This window comes from Cibotium barometz, chromosome 15 (assembly GCF_041138505.1).
Source record: "Cibotium barometz isolate CiBa-2024 chromosome 15, ASM4113850v1, whole genome shotgun sequence".
Classification (NCBI taxonomy): Eukaryota; Viridiplantae; Streptophyta; class Polypodiopsida; order Cyatheales; family Cibotiaceae; genus Cibotium; species Cibotium barometz.
In genome coordinates this window covers 60163917-60181702 of record NC_141060.1, presented here as the reverse complement: position 1 = coordinate 60181702, position 17786 = coordinate 60163917, and positions in this window count along the sequence as shown.

The following is a 17786-nucleotide window of genomic DNA, read 5'->3' as shown; positions in this document are numbered from 1 at the left end:
GCGTTTCGTCAGGGCTAGGTACCGTTTTTATCTCCGCCATCGCCTAATGCGTTGACTACTAGTTCAAATTCGCACCACAGTACCTTCTGTACTTGATGTCTCCTCCACTCACTCCCCATCTAAGGTTTGCCAATCAACCATGTAGATAGAAGTCGTAGGGATGTTTCCAGATTCCAAATATTGGGTTCCCTTAGGTTGCATCACATCAATTGTGGCCAACACATGCATCCAATTCTCACAGAAATCCGGGGGAGGTGGATATGCATACATCTCCGTATCCTCCTCATCCTTGGTTTCCCCCTCTGTGGGATGGCATATCTGTAGGGATGTGGTTCGCTCTGTTGTGACCGAGTCATTACCGAACAATTGCCCTTCCATGGGGTGTGCCTTCCATGCTCTTAGATCAATCTTCAATGTTTGTGAGTCCCTGCATACATATAAATGATCCAAAGCCCAATCATGCACCAATTTGGATTCCCTCATGAAAGGTCGTCCCAATATTATGTCATATGTATTAGGTTGGCGTAAGAAGTCTATGACCACAAATGTATGACGATATTGAAACGTAAAGAGTCTGCACTTCACATTTTCCAAGAGCCCAATGGGTCTCTCGAAGATGTTCCATCAGCCATCTTAAAACAATTAGATCTGCTCTCTTTAGATCCGGCTTCCCCCAATTTTCCTAGCAATGTTTGGTAATGATGCTGACACTTGCCCCGCCATCCAGGATGGCCAATGCCTGGTATCTATTATGATGAATCAGAATGGTAGCGTTCCTATCGTCACTCTCATAGTAGCATCCCAATTGGTTAACTGGTATCTTAACCACTCGCATTTCCTTTGTATTCCTCAAGGGTCTTTCTACTAAGGGCGGCAGAGCCTTATCCATCTTCTCCGTTGGCCTTAGACCTCCTTCGACCCATTCTTTTACATCTATCCATAGGGTGGGTGAATTGCATAACAACTGACCCAAGGGCATCTAGATAGGCATGGATAACACAGCTGCTAGGCTTCCTATATCCCTGGGTTCCTTGGATATAGAGTGTTCTTCCCATCGAGGTGTCTCGTATTCTTCCACAGGGAAGGAATGAATGGACCCCACAACTCATTTTCCTCGAACATTCTAGTCATTGTGTTTGTCTGGGAGTCTGCTTCAGTTCCTTTTGGAATTGGGGTGGGTAGGTTCAAAGCCCTATTACGGGGTGGTATATCCTGTGGATAGATGGTATCCCTTACTCGGTTGGCCCTAGGCTTAGTTTCATGAATTTATTGGTACTTTTCAACTAAGGTCTTGGCATCTTCTAATTTCCTTATTTCTTCGTCTCAGCATCAAGATATTCACCAACCCCCTTTGGGGTTACTGGTTGTTCACCTTGTTTTCCCAGGTCCAACCCTTCCAGATTGATCCCTTGACCCCCCTCTTCCTTTGATTGTGTGGATCCAGTATCAATTGTATCTTCTTCGGATCCGTCTTGGATTGTAACCCGCGTGTCCCCCTTTCCTAATTTCTTCACTCTTCTCCTGCGACCAAATTTGGAAATGGTAGCATCCGCCCGGTTCCTTCCTTTGTCACACCTAACTGAGCTTGAGCTCGTGTTAGGACATTAAGCGATGTGATCTTCCTAGATTGTACACTAATGGTACGAATGGTGGCCTGATTATAGCAGTAGAAGCTGAACCACTTGCTCGGTAGGGACAATCTTTGATCAGATGATCAATAAAACACTTAGTACAAGTGAGCACTTGCATGTCATTGGGTGTGGTCACCACTTGTTGTGGCTGGTGTATATGAGTCATATTCTTATTTGGGCATTCGACTACTCAATGTGGCCCACCACAGCCATAGCATTGTAAAGGTCCTCTTCTCAGATTTGAGTTGATTTCCTTGCCCTTCCACTATACCATGGTTTGAAACACATGTACTGGCTTGTTATTCTGTAGGACATAGTAATCTGGCATAACCTCACCCATATCCTCATAGTATTCCCCACTAAATTCTAGTACCCATGCCAGTTCAATATCTTCTGATGTCTCTTCAATCACTACTTGATTGATCTTGGCCTGTGGTGGTTGTGGCGGTAGAACTAGTGGTGGCAAGGGCAAAGCGTCTTGTACCCGGAACATCCCCCTAAGTAAGTAAGAAGGGTTGGGTTATACAGCAGTGGCAGTGGTTTGCACAGGTGGTGCCGGCAAGGCCAGTGGGGCTTTATTTGGTTGCAGTTGTGCTATATTTTGAAACCTTGGAAATCTACACGATGATGTGTCTTGATTGCCCAATTTTACACAATGCGCACAATACAGTAATGGTCTTACCCTTAACTGCGAACATTCAGTGGTGGTATGGTTTAGTCTACACATGGAGTACCACACCAGTTCCCTGCGGGGGTAAAGGTGTGACTATGCCCACATGACCCGACATCTCTCTTCCTTCCCTTACCTTTAATTTCTCCAATATGGAATTGCTAAGCTCATCCACAGTTATATGTCTGACTTGTTTACTTTTGAGTTCCAATTTCTTGATGACTCAAGACGTGCGAAATCATGGTTGCTGCTACCGATGTTCTAACATCCTCAGGTTATGGTAATTCTAACATGTTATCTTCATATTCGATTGCCAATTTGCAACATGCATCAAGGGTAGCTGGCCAGGCTAGTACCAAGTAATCATGTTATCTTCGTATTCGATTGCCAATTTGCAGCATGCATCAAGGGTAGCTGGCTAGGCTAGTACCAAGTAATCATGCATTTTATGGTCTCTAACCCCTCTCCTGAAACAAGGTAACAATTGATAATCTTTCAATCTTTCCTGAAGTTTGCATCTTGAATTCAAGTGTTTTAGGCACGAAACATAGTGTCTCATAGACTCATCTTCCTTCTATTTGATGTTATGTAGTTGGGCCACAGGGCTCCATGTGTCACCACTACGTGCAAAGCTGGGCACAAAAATATTTTTTAACCTGGTGAAGTTAACCTCGTCCTCAGGCTTAAGGGTTCTGAACCACTAATGAGCTTTTCCTTCTAAGGTCAGTGAAAAGGCATGTATCATGGTCACATCACTGACTGGTCCGCATGTTTCACATGTAGATTCAAAAATCTCTACATGCTGGATAGGATCTCCATCCCCAGAGAATTTTTGGACAAGTTTTGAGATGATATGGGGTTTCATCTGGGAAGGTCGAGGTTCTAGAGTAGAACCTAACTCCCTGACCATCCCCCTACCCATCTCAACTACAATACTTAACAAGTCTGTCCTTGTGGCTCCATTAAGGTCCATGGGTGGATTGTTTCTAGGTCTCTGGGGAATTGCTCCCCACCTTCGTAGACCTCGTTCCCTACCCATATTGGCTCTTCTTGGTATGTCAGGTTCGTGGACTTGTCCGGTTGTGATATCCTTGTGGGATTCCCCAATAGTAACCTCTGTGCATCTTTGTGTAATTAACCTCCATATCTTGTGTAAGAATGTAGGGTGATTGATCATTAGCTCTATGTCCTTCTTGCTATAGAGCTAGTCCTCAACTTCTACAGCCAAGTTGGCTATGTTACCCTCTTCTTCTCTAGTTGTAAACCCTTTCTCCATTCTGGATTCCATATTGATAATTAACATTATCTGTCTCCTTTCTTGTAGCTCTTGTCCTACAAGTATCAAGATCTTGTTTCCTTAAGCTCAATTCTCGGAGTTATCGTTCCACCTCACTTCGTTTTGGAAGTCCAATTCTATTTCCTCGGTGGTGGGAAAGAATATTTGACCCGTTCTTAACTGCACTTTCCATATCTCATCTAATTCGAGGGGTTCCAGTATTTGACAGCCTAGAATTCAACGTCTGGAATGGCCCTTCTTGTCTTGGATCAAGTCCAGCGCTAGTTGACGAATCCATGCCCGCAAATTGCGCTCCTTCATCATGACTGGTTTGGAGATCGAAAAATCCCCGGGCTTTATCAATGATCCCACTAGACTTGGTTGGAGAGTGTGGTTTGTCACCTTCCCCAAACCTAGTGTATCTCAGTCCTTCTTCCATGGATTCCTCATTACTGGTTTTTGCGGTTGTCAGGTTTCGCACTCAAGTGTGTGCTTGTGGACTGTCCTGATCCCACACTTCTTTGATAGGAAGTTCGTGGATGATTTTTGATGCACTATCGTCAGGCGTAAGATCGTCTTCGATGAGTTTTCCAGATCTTAAGTGCATGTATGTATGAATTGATAAGATAGTATCCAACCCAAATTGATAAGATAGTATCCAACCCAAATTGATTCGATTCCTGGTTCTATCGCGTTGTTCAGGAGGCGTGAATTAGCAGAGAAGATTTCACGTCGTGAAATAGCATGACTTAGTTCACATTGTGAAACTGCAGAAAAATGGTTCACGTCGTGAAACAAAAAGTGTTTCACGCCATGAACTACTTCGAAAATGGTTCACGTCATGAAAGTCTACTGCACTTTCACGTGATCCAATTTTTCTCCTTAAGATTAAATTCCTTTTTTAACTGACCCTCACAGCCTTAGTTTTGTCAATTCGTTGGTTTTGGTCTTCTCGTGAAACAACAGGATTGAGTTCACGTCATGAAACAAAAAGTGTTTCACGCTGTAAACTACTTCAAAAGATTTTCACGCCGTGAACTACTTCAAAAATGGTTCACATCGTGAAAGTCTACTGCACTTTCACGTGATCCAATATTTGGCAAACTAAATTGTGTCAGAGGTGTCAGGATAAGGGTTTCTATTTTTGGAATGTTAATCCCGTGATTTCCGGCAAAAATCCTTGCGCTGATTTCGTGAGCAACTCACGGCGTGAAATTGCAAGAAAATGGTTCACGTTGTGAACAACTTCCTGCACTTTCACATGAAGTTTTTCAGGCCGACAATTGGTAGTCTTGGGTGCATAATACTTATCCAATTGATGAAAATTAGATTGTGCCAATGCTAGGGAATGAAATGCAAGTTCCTGGCTTAATCAATGGTCCCTTATATTTTGATTTTTTTAAATTTTTGAAAAAAAAAGAAAACAACACACAACCTGCTTCTTTACGTTGGTGTTTTTTGTGATGCTAACATCAAACTTATCATCAAGAGTAACCAATGAATCCTTTCCTAAACTACTTTCCACAACATTCATAGCATCAAAACTATAATTTTTCCCTCAACCACACACACCTTATCCTTCCATTTTCCACACAATGCATTACCAAAATGCAAAGGCAACAATAAATAATATGCAATGGGAGCTCAAACTCAAAGAGTATGGAAGAAACAAAGGTGTTTCCCCGACAGCGGCGCCAAAAATGTTATGCTTGACCACACCTCCAAGAGGGAACTCTACACATTCACCTAATGGATGAGCAATGAAACACAACCGTCGTGGGGTACTTACCAATGCTTCGAGCTCGTGTCTCTTGAAGCCTCCAAGCTCGCATGTATGCTCCAAACTCCAAGCTCCACCTCCACCTTGTCACCGCAGCGTTGCTCACACCATCACATAGGCCAATCACACTCTCTCACTCTCTCATACAAGCATAAACACACAAGCATGAAAGAGGCACAATGCTAGAATGCTCTCACTCCTCACTCTCTCACAAGTACAAGGGAAGACTTCTAAATAGCACAAAGGGGATTGTGTCCTTTCATTATGAGAAAATACCTTATATACAATTGGCCCTTATTCACACTTGGGGGCCCAAAACTTACTAACTAGGCCTTGGGTGGCCAATGTCTCATAATGTACAACCTTTATAGTGCCTTTACATAACACTTATTAATGTCCTCAATTGAGGATCATGGTGTTAATCCAAATGGGATTAACACACATCTATATGTGTCTATGTGTATACGTGTGTGTGCACGTGCATATGTGCTTGCAACTATGTGCATGTGTACATCTGTGTGCATGTCTACATACACGTGTGTCTTTACATGTGTGGTGTGCGAGTGTGTGTGTACATGTCTGTGCATGCATGTGCATTTGTGTGTATGTATATGCATGCATGCATGTGTGCAAGCTCAAGAGTGTGTGTGTGCTTATGTGCATATTACTGTGTGTGCACGTCATGTACATGCATGTGTGTGTCCACATATATATAGATCTATTTATATAGACATACATACAGATATATACATATATATATCTATACTCTTATCTATTAATATTATACATGTATACATATATATATATCTATACTCTTATCTATTAATATCATGCACACACACACACACACACACACACACACACACACAAGCATCCTCTCTCTCTCTCCTCACACACATACACATGCACATGCACTTTCTCTCTCTCCCCAAAGGCATTCTCCCTCACACATACATACACATGAATTCTCTCTCTTCTCACACCCCATTTCTCTCTCTCTCTCTCTCTCTCTCTCTCTCTCTCTCTCTCTCTCTCTCTCTCTCTCTCTCTCTCTCTTGCACATACATGCACATGCACACCCCCTGCACGTGCATGTGTGTATATGGTGATTAAAAAAAACTCGAGCTTGGTTGACTTGGTTGGTGGTGGGTATGACTGGAGGCTGCGGGCAAAGCTGCCTTTATACGTGAGTATGTTGACTATGCACATATGCACACGTGTGTGCACATAGGCATACGTGTGTCAAATTCCTGTGTGTACATGCACGTGAGTGTGTTGACTATGCATGTGAGCAATGTGTTTATATATATGTGCATGTGTGCATGTGCGTGTGCGTGTGTATGTGTTGATGTATATGCATGTGAGTGTGTGCATATGCATCTTTGTCTCTATATGTGTACACATGCATATGTGCATGCATGTCTATATACGCGTCTATGTTTGTGTGTGTGCATCTATACTTATGTGTGTGAGTGTGTGCGTGTACATTTATGTGTACACTTTGTGCGTGCATACACGTGTTTGTGTGTGTGTGTGTGTGTGTGTGTGTGTGTACATCTATGTGTACATTGTGTACGTGTACATCTATGTGTGCACTGTGTGGGTGCATACATGTGTTTGTGTGTGTGCATGCATTTGAGTGTGTATACATGTGTAAGTGTGCATATTTGTGTGTGTATGTGTGCACGTATATGTGGATGCAAGTGCAAGTGTATGCATGGTTGTGTGTGCATATTTGTGTGTGTATGTGTAAGTGTGCATATTTGTGTGTGTATGTGTGCACGTATATGTGGATATAAGTGCAAGTGTATGTACGTGTGTGTGTGTGTGTGTGTGTGTGTGTGTGTGTGTGTGTGTGTGTGTGTGTGTGTGTGTGTGTGTGTGTGTGTGTGTGTGTGTATTTCTTGTACACCTAGAAGGTTATAGTTATCTATTTATTCGGCTTATGCAATAATTAAATCAATCTAATTCAATAATCCTCCAAAATCTTTGGAATCCATGACATACTCCCCTGTTTTGGAAAGGCAATTGTCCTCAATTGTGTAGCTTGCAAATCTGGTCCTGAAATTTGACATAAGGAAAGTCCGACAAACCAGCAGGGTTCTGCACATGGTACATTGGAAAATGAGATATTGAACAGAAAATTACCAAACATGTGGTTGACAAATCCAAGCAAAACAAGGTATGCATATTCTCTTAAAAAATAATAGTTCGTGAGAAACATACTCGTCATACCAAAAGCCTAATATTGTTGTTGAAATATCAACTGACTTGATCAATTGTCTTATATTCAGGCCATACCAAGCCTATGAATAAACTCTCTTTGTCTCATATCTGAAGCCATACCTGGCTAATGAGCAACACATGCTTACACTCTCTCCAACTATTCTAGTGGTCCACCATCACATAATTAGTAGCTCACAGCTACTAACACCTGACAGCAATTATGAGTACTAACATGTACTCAAGTCTAGTTATCTCTAAGCCATGGGCATCCCTAATGACCCCAGAGGGTGATCAAACACACTAGATCAGTGCCTCTTTCCCGAGAAAACAATTGCCGTCCAATGTGTGGTTAAAAGAGTAGATAAAAGGGGGGTAACAAGGACAATTCATGTGGAAGCAAATGAAAACCTAGTAATGTGTTGAGTCCTTTGACTTAAAAGTCTGACCATTTTACGAGTGTGTCATTACCTGTGTCACACTGCATCATAAGTGCAAAAGACAAAAAAAAAACTTTCCTCCAAAGATTATGATATGTTGAGAAGCATTGAGAAAACATTTAAGATGATGCGTATTCAAAGATTTAAGCTATAGTAGGAATAAATGGAATCGTAAAGTTGGCAAGGAACAGTACAACTTGAACATAAAAAAATAAAATTGAGTGTATTGTCTAAATAATCAAGACATACCTCCATTATTGATAGTATAGTTGAAATTATTTGGCAAAATCAATTTTAATACTCTAAAGACATGTGAATGTTTATACTTTCTATGTATGCGAAATATAAAGTTTTTTAACACAATTCATGAGAAACTTGACATCATACAAATTGATTCTTGATATAAAGATAAGAGAAACTTACCTTGACTTGAGAATAAACTTTCAATACATTCAAAATTTAAGCACAATATAAACATGAATATAATGAATGACTAGCAGCAATTATAACAACCTTGATTGATAAAAGGAAAAAAAGGATGTAACTATTTCACTGTAACTCTCTTAGCAATCAAAGTTCAAGTCATAAACAATCTAATGTCAACAGATATTATTAGGGATAGGTCATATGTGATATCTTGAGGTCATAAACAAGGTCTCTAAACTAAATAGGACTTAGGGTTTATACAACCTTTCAATGAAAGAGTTGTGATCATGCACTTGTGTTAGTAGAGTTCCATGCGAGCTCACATGTACACAAAGGAGACATGTAAAATCTCTAATTCAAATTAAGCCAAACCAAATAAACTTGTACATGTTTTTCTTTCTAGCAATGGACAAAATCTATGGTATAAATTTCATTGAATCTTATATAAGTACCTTTATAAGGTATTTATAGCAAGTGTCTCTCAAATTTGAGGAAAGCAACATTTTGGTCATATTTTCCCAATTATCATATGCAAATTTGAGGAAAACAACCTTTTGGTCATATTTTCCCAATTATCATACAAGTTTAAAAAGAAGTCTCTAATAAGTTTTGCTCATAATGTCACATCATGGAAGATTCTACTAATTGTTCCACCATCTTTCGTAAAGAAGATAAAGGTTTGCGTATACATAAGCTATCTAACTCCCTCGCATAAAAATTATAAGCTATCTAACTCCCTCGCATAAAGAAGATAAAGGTTTGCGTATACATAAGCTATCTAACTCCCACGTATAAAAATTATGCTTAAGGTTTTTTTGGCCACTTAAAATTTACTCCACAAGGTTAAATTCGAGCAAGACTAAAAACTTTTGAAACGATTTAAATAAACAAGTCTTTTAAAATTAATAACGCTAGAGTATAGGTTTAATGGCTAGAAATATATATTTTTTTAAACATAAGTCATCATCCCTAAAATGTGCAAGAACATTTACTCATTTCCCAAAGCTACCCTCTCTTTAATTTGTTTTTTTTTGGTACAATCTGCCCACCCTTACAACATGGTTAGAGGAGGACGAGAGGACATTGCATGGAAGCACTCACACACACGAACATAATAACCCAAAACAGAGAGAGAGAGAGAGAGAGAGAGAGAGAGAGAGAGAGAGAGAGAGAGAGAGAGAGAGAGAGAGAGAGAGAGAGAGGTATTTTTAAAAAGAGGGAGGAGAGAGAGAGGGAGGAGAGAGAGGAGAGAGAGAGAGAGAGAGAGAGAGAGAGAGAGAGAGAGAGAGAGAGAGAGAGAGGGAGGAAAAGAGAGGGAGGAGAGAGAGAGGGAGGAGAGGGAGGAGAGGAGAGAGAGAGAGAGAGAGAGAGAGAGAGAGAGAGAGAGAGAGAGAGAGAGAATTCAAAAAAACACATCATCCCCAAGATGTGTTAGTACGTTTGCTCAATTTCCAATGCTCCTCTCTTCAATTTTTGCTTCTTTTTTTAACATAATCTGCCCCTTTGTACACCCCTACCATGTGGCTAGAGGAGGAGGAGAGGGGATCGTTTAGAGAAGATTAGAGGAGATGCTAGAGAGGGTGACACGTGGCAAGGGGAAAACCTGTGCGTAATAAAATAGATAGATATGAATTGATAATGAGCTCTCGTAATAACTACTGTGTCTAATGCTAGAAAAACAAGACATTTAGTTTTTTTAGTTAAACTTAAAAATTGCGAGGTGTATAAAATATTGCAAGTTGAAATTTAGACGTCTTTAAATAAATAAAACTTGACTTATAGTTATAATCTTGGATTAATGTATGGATTTGAGTAATTTTTAAATTAATGAAACCCAATCGCCTCTAAGAATTGCCTTTTTTAAATTCATTGAACTCAATCACCTCTAAGAATTGCCATTATTTTGCTTGCTTCTTTCATGCATTGCATGTGTGGCTATTAATGTTTGATGCAACAATGTGACACTCAGTTGTAGATGTAGTCATTATTCCCATTTTTTGGGCATTTTTATCGTTGAAAATGATTTTGGCTAGAAAAAATTACACATGAATGGTAAAAAACTAGTAATTAGGTATTGAAAGAAACAAATTTTTAAGAAAATAAAAGTTGCAAGGATAAAACCTTACAAACTCATTTGGTGAATCGATTGTAAAGAAGAATGGCATTTGAATAGGCTTGTAGACAGCAAATCAGAAAATTCTGTATTGTCCAGTGCCTATGCACCAAAAATCTAACTTATTAGGATTTTCGTAGTCTACAAACATTACATGTACATGAAGCTGATCTGCAAATCATTTGCAATCTTATATTGTAAATTCTAAGGATTCCAAAGCTCTCACTGTAAGTATTTGGACCATACAAATCTAGTAATAATTTAGGTTTAAAAAAGTAAAAATATTCCTTGTTTTTTTAAATATATCAATAAAAATTTAAAATTATAAGTAAATGCAATAACTACATAAAAAGTAAGTTTTTAATACCATAATACATATGTGCACTCTAATGGTTCAATCATTAGGGATGCGGTTGCTTGTTCTTCCCAAGACGGGGGGTCTACAATAGATTATAGTAAATAATAATGACTATATTATAGCACACATTGAGACAAATACCTTTGATATCTTGTCCATCGCCATAAATAAATGAAAATGATCTCCTTGCCATAGACATTCTAAGTAATGTTATCTATTATATGAAATATGCTACTACACTTCTCTAATCATTTACGCAAGATTTTGAGCTCTCTCTCTCTCTCTCTCTCTCTCTCTCTCTCTCTCTCTCTCTCTCTCTCTCTCTCTCTCCATTAAGTATTTTGAAACAATAATAATAATAATAATGACACTCTAAATGAAACCAAGTCAAAATAATAATAATAATAATGACACTCTAAATGAAACCAAGTCAAAAGAAAAACATTTTCTTTTCCAAATATTATAAAGACATTTACGCAAGATTTTGAGCTCTCTCTCTCTCTCTCTCTCTCCATTAAGTATTTTGAAATAATAATAATAATAATAATAATGACACTCTAAATGAAACCAAGTCAAAACAACAATAATAATAATAATGACACTCTAAATGAAACCAAGTCAAAATAATAATAATAATAATGACACTCTAAATGAAACCAAGTCAAAAGAAAAACATTTTCTTATCCAAATATTATAAAGACAAAGTAGAACTCACCATGTCTCTAGAGCCATCTCAAGAATTTGAACCCCCTCCCCCCTCACAATGAAATTGATGTATGGTGCATATTTGTATGGCCTCCCCCCATTATGAGGAGAAGCCATTGGTGCACATCTCTTTAGTGGTAACCCTAGCTTAGATGCTGGAAGGGATCGTAGTTGTGATTGTTGATGGTTAGGAGATGATGAGGGGTACAAGCATTGGCCCCGGCCCAAAAAGTTATAGGAAAAATTCCCTCGGATACTAATTTCATCATTAGTGGTGGGTGGTGGTTAGTTGGGACACGTTATGAATATTCGAAGACATTTATATCTTCCCTTATTTATAATCTATATGCATAATATTACCGTCGAGTTATAGTCTTTGTCTCCTCATTTGGACCTTATCTATTTCTACCATGGAGAGGAACTCCAACAAGCCACCATCCTCTCCCCAGGGAAATAGAAGAATGCATATATGAATGATACAAGTCAAATATTCTTTTTATAGTGCTTGTGTGAGACATTGTTTGAATATCTCTATGACCTATATGAGAATCATCCCCTTGACCCCACATGATAGCAGCTACCTCACTACATGTAGGAACAAAGTATTTCCTTGAGGTTGATCGAGCTTTAGTGAAGATGACCATTCTCAAATCTGGATGTGGCATGAACTGCAACATTTCTCTCATTGTACAAAATGCACAAGCATATGGATTGTGTTTATACATCATTATATGTAAGCACATTGTGATTTAAAGAAGGCCTCCCCTGAAGTTTATTATCCATTTCATGCTCTATATCATATGCATATAATTAGGAAAATTGAGGAGCCTATCTCATGTTCTATTAGGTATTATAGAGCCAGCATGATGATATGTTGTACCATGTATTTAAAAATTAAATACACCTCCTAGTGAACTTATTATCCAAATGAGCACGCACCCAGTGAAACAAATGCTAGAGCATTATTATAATTGCGTATATTCTCCTTATATTTCTTACTTGCATTATCATCACCAAGTAATAGAGGAACCAATGTAGGAGGAGGATTTTGAGATGTTCCCACTTGCACAACACCCCACAAATTGTTGAAGCTTCCTTGGTGCCTCACATTTCCAAATTAGTGTAGCACAAAAATGACACTAATAAGCAAGGGCTCCTAAAGAGTGAAGAGTACAATCTCCAAAGCATAACACCATAGTTGCTAGGTGCTTAACATTGTGAGAAAATGAAAACACATGCCTTATAGAATGACATTTGGATTTAATATCTTTTACATCGCCGACATCATAGGAAATAGGTTGAGAATTATCTATATGACTAATCTCATCTATACGTAGCTCATTTAAATCAAAAGAAACAGAGCTTCCTGCCATATCTCTCTCTACTTCAACATTTTGAGGTTCATTGATACATGAATCTAAGTGGATTCTGCCATAGAATTCTTTATGCCTTTGAAAATCTATCTGCACAATTGTATTTTCTAGTTCTTCCAAATGCTCTTCCTCATCACCTCAACCTTTCCAAATATTTCAATTTGCTCTCTCTCTCTCTCTCTCTCTCTCTCTCTCTCTCTCTCTCTCTCTCTCTCTCTCTCTCTCTCTCTCAGCCAACCTTGCATATCACTATAATAAACTCTATTTATGTGCACACACTAAAGTATTAAACACACAAAAATCATTATTACATTAACATATACCATATCGATTATCAATTATAAAACATTTAATGAGAGATAGAAAGTAATTTATGTGCATTCTATTCTCTCTCTCTTAGCCAACTAAACATATCACCATAAATAACTCTCTTTATCTAGGCACATACAAAATAACTCTCTTTATCTAGGCACATACAAAATACCATACCAATAGACGATTATCAACCTACACAATTTATTTCTCTGGAAAAAAGACAGAGAGAATGTGTGAGGAGGTTCTATTCTCTCTCTCTCTCTCTCTCTCTCTCTCTCTCTCTCTCTCTCTCTCTCTCTCTCTCTCTCTCTCTCTCTCTCTCTCTCTCTCTCTCTCGTGCGTGTGAATTTCGCACTAAAAATCAACTCTTCAACGTTGGCACACACATATTAACTACAAAGACACAAATAGATAAAGAGAGAAGAGGCTAAAAATGAAACTAACCTCAATTTGTAAAGAGAGAATGATATTCCAAACAACCAACTTGCTGGCTATCAACCTTGTGCCTTGCCAATATACAATCACACACACAAACCAAAACACCAAAAAACTTATGGTCTCATCCTTTCTATCCCTCTCTCTCTATTTCTTGACTACGTTAGAGTAAAAATATCCTCGAGGAATCGCCCGTGTTTTTCGGGTGAGGGAAGTTTTTTGGGGTTCGGTTTTGGAAGAACCGAGGGATTAGTCTCTGGTCCGGATATACGTGGGCGAGGCCCCGAGTGAGGGACCCTGCCCTGCGCAAGAAGTGCTACTACTACTAGCACCCCAAAATTCGTTGCGCGGTCATCTGAAAGAAATATTCTAATTACTCCATGTACATATTCACCTATGAATATGCATGGATATCATTGATATTAATTATTAAATTTGATTTTTATGCATAGAAAGATGCATAAAAGATTTATTTTTATTTCAAAAGTGTTATTCTAAAGATGCATAAAGGAACTATTTTTATTTCAAAAGTATTATTCTCATTAAAATTGATTTTTATGCATAGAAAGAGTTTATTTTTATTTCAAAAGTATTATTCTCATTAAAATTGATTTTTATGCATAGAAAGATGCATAAAGAATTTATTTTTATTTCAAAAGTATTATTCTTATTAAAATTGATTTTTATGCATAGAAAGATGCATAAAGGATTTATTTTTATTTCAAAAGTGTTATTCTCATTAAGATTGATTTTTATGCATAGAAAGATGCATAAAGGATTTTTTTTTAAAATTTCAAAAGTGTTATTGTCATTAAAAGTGATTTTTATGCATAGAAAGATGCATAAAGGATTTATTTTTATTTCAAAATTGTTATTCTCATTAAATTTAATTTTTTATGCATAGAAAGATGCATAAAGGAATTACTTTTATTTCAAAAGTGTTATTCTCATTAAATTTGATTTTTATGCATAGAAAGATGCATAAAGGAATTATTTTTATTTCAAAAGTGTTATTCTCATTAAATTTGACTTTTATGCATAGAAAGATGCATAAAGGATTTATTTTTATTTCAAAAGTGTTATTCTCATTAAAGTTGATTTTTATGCATAAATAGATACATAAAGAATTTTTATATCAAAATTAGAATTCTCTTAAATTCTATTTTTAAATTCTATGAATAGATGTGATGAGATGTGATGTGAATCGGATAGATGTGAATGAATGGATGGATGGGATGTGATGTGAATAGATGTGATGAGATGTGATGTGATTCACATAGATGTGAATGAATGGATGGACGTGATGTGAATGAATGGATGGATGTGATGTGATGTGAATAGAGGTGATGAGATGTGAGGTGAATAGATGAGATGTGAGGTGAATAGAGGTGATGAGATGTGAGGTGAATAGATGTGATGTGAATTAGATAAATGTGAATGAATGGATGGATGGATGTGATGTGAATAGAGGTGATGAGATGTGAGGTGAATAGATGTGATGAGATGTGATGTGAATCAGATGAATGTGAATGAATGGATGGATAGGATGTGATGTGAATAGATGTGATGAGATGTGAGGGGAATAGATGTGATGTGAATCAGATAGATGTGAATGAATGGATGAGATGTGATGTCATGTTAATCAGGATGTAAATGAATGATATGGGATGTGAGTGGATGATATGTGATGAAAATGGATGTGAATGTGTATGTGAAGAATGGATATGGATGTGTATATGAAGAATGGATGTGAATGTGGATATGAAGAATGGATATGAAGAATGGATGTGAATGTATATGTGAAGAATGGATGTGAATGTGGATATGAAGAATGGATGTGAATGTATATGTGAAGAATGGATATGAAGAATGGATGTGAATGTGGATCTGAAGAATGGATGTGAATGTGTATGTGAAGAATGGATGTGAATGTATATATGAAGAATGGATGTGAATGTGTATGTGAAGAATGTATGTGGATGAGTATGTGAAAGAATGGATGTGGATGTGTATCTTAAGAATGGATGTGGATGAGTATGTGAAAGAATGGATGCGGATGTATGTGAAAGAATGGATGTGGATGTGTATGTGAAAGAATGTGATGTGACATGAATATATGTGGATGTGAAATGATAGATATGAATGTATGGATATATGTGAGTAGTCGTACATGTGAACGATTGGATGGATGTGGATGAATGAGATGAGATGTGTATGAATTAGATATGATGTGGATAGAAGTGATGTGATATAATGTGGATAGAATATATATGTTGGGATGGTTATGAGAATGAATGTGGTGGAGATGAATGAATGAATGTGATGGATATGAATGAATGTGATGTGATGGATGTAAATGGATGTGATGTAAATGAATGTGATGGATGTGAAAAGATATGATGTGATGTGAATCGAGATGTGAATGAATGAGACGTGATGTCATGTGAATCGGGATGTGAGTGAATGAGATGTGATGTAAATTGGGATAGATGTGATATGTGATGTGAATGAATATGATGTGATGTGAATGAATATGATGTGATGAGATGTGGATATGGGTAGATGCGAGTGAGATGTGGATATGGGTAGAGATGAGATGAGATGTGGATATGGGTAGATGCAAGTGATGAGAACTAATATGGATAAATGAGAAAAGATATGATGAAATGGAAAAAGATGTGATGTGAATGGGATTACATATGAAATAAATGAGGATTGATGTGAAACAATGTGGAAAGACGAGAGTTCGTTATAGAAACTATATTTATGACTTGTTTTTAAATGACTGTTTTATGTCAAAAATGCTGGGAAAGCATTTTGACCGTCTTGTGAATGAGGTTGTGGAGACCTATCTGATAAAGTTGCAATAGCTGATGGAGAGTCAACGGAGGACATCTCGCATAGCAAGGTTGGCCAAGGTCTTGACCAGCCTCGCTTCGATTTAAATGGTGAGCTTCCGGTACAGTGGATGAGGGATCAAGGAAGCGGCCTATAAGTGAAGCCCTAGGTGACCTGCGAAGGATTCTAGAGGGTGTTGGGACCATACGGTGCTCGGGCTCTGGGTCGCTAAAGATATCCACACGTGCATTAGGGAAGATACTGGAACAAGGAGTAAGAGTTGTTTTCTGAATTCGGGCATGGATCTGGTTGATTGACCTTGCTATGGTCCTCAACAACGAATGAGTCCATGGCTCTTTTATATGGATCTGTGGTAGTTGATCTTGCTGATCTTCAATGGAGATTCCATTTTGATTTTTATAAGTGAAAATATTACCGATTACTAGCTAGGAACTATCGAAAAGGCCCCTGAGTGGACAGGTGGTGAGCGTTCTGGTTGCCAATGATGCCATAGGTACACCGATGAAGGAAAAATTAGAAATTAGGAGTCAACCGGATATTTTGGAGAATTAGGATCAGTGATACTATAGTTTCATTAAATGATTGTTTCAAAGATAGCCGAATCTGTGAAAAAGGCAATTGCATATTGGGTGTGTAAGTGGTGTGTCTAGTTTTAAGTTTGCATGAATATTCGGCTAGGGGGCCTGAGAACTCTTTTCCCTGGTACCCGGGACAAAACCTAACCAAATTCTTAAATGGATCCCATCACTACAGTGGTTGGGCGGTTGGCTAACCCACGGGACTGGCTGGACTGATGGATCCCTAAAATTAGACTCAATTCTGTTATGGTACGATAGATGAAGTAAATCTCGGATAAAATTTGTTATATAGAAAGGAATCAACGGGGGTTGTGCCTCTCAATGAGGAAAAAAGCGTTGGTCTCTATGATCCAAGTGCAATCTTTTCCTTGATCTGACTATGGGACTTACAGGTTTGGTCAGATCAGTTCAGTTAGTTAAGGCTTTTGACTACGTTATCCTGGAGGAATCGCCCATGTTTTCCGGGTGAGGAAAGTTTTTCCACGTTCCATTTTTTAAGAACCGAGAAATTAGTCTCTTGTCCGGATATACGTGTGGGCGAGGCCCTGAGTGAGGGACCATGCCCCACGCAAGAAATTCTACTTCCACTACTAGCATCCCAGAA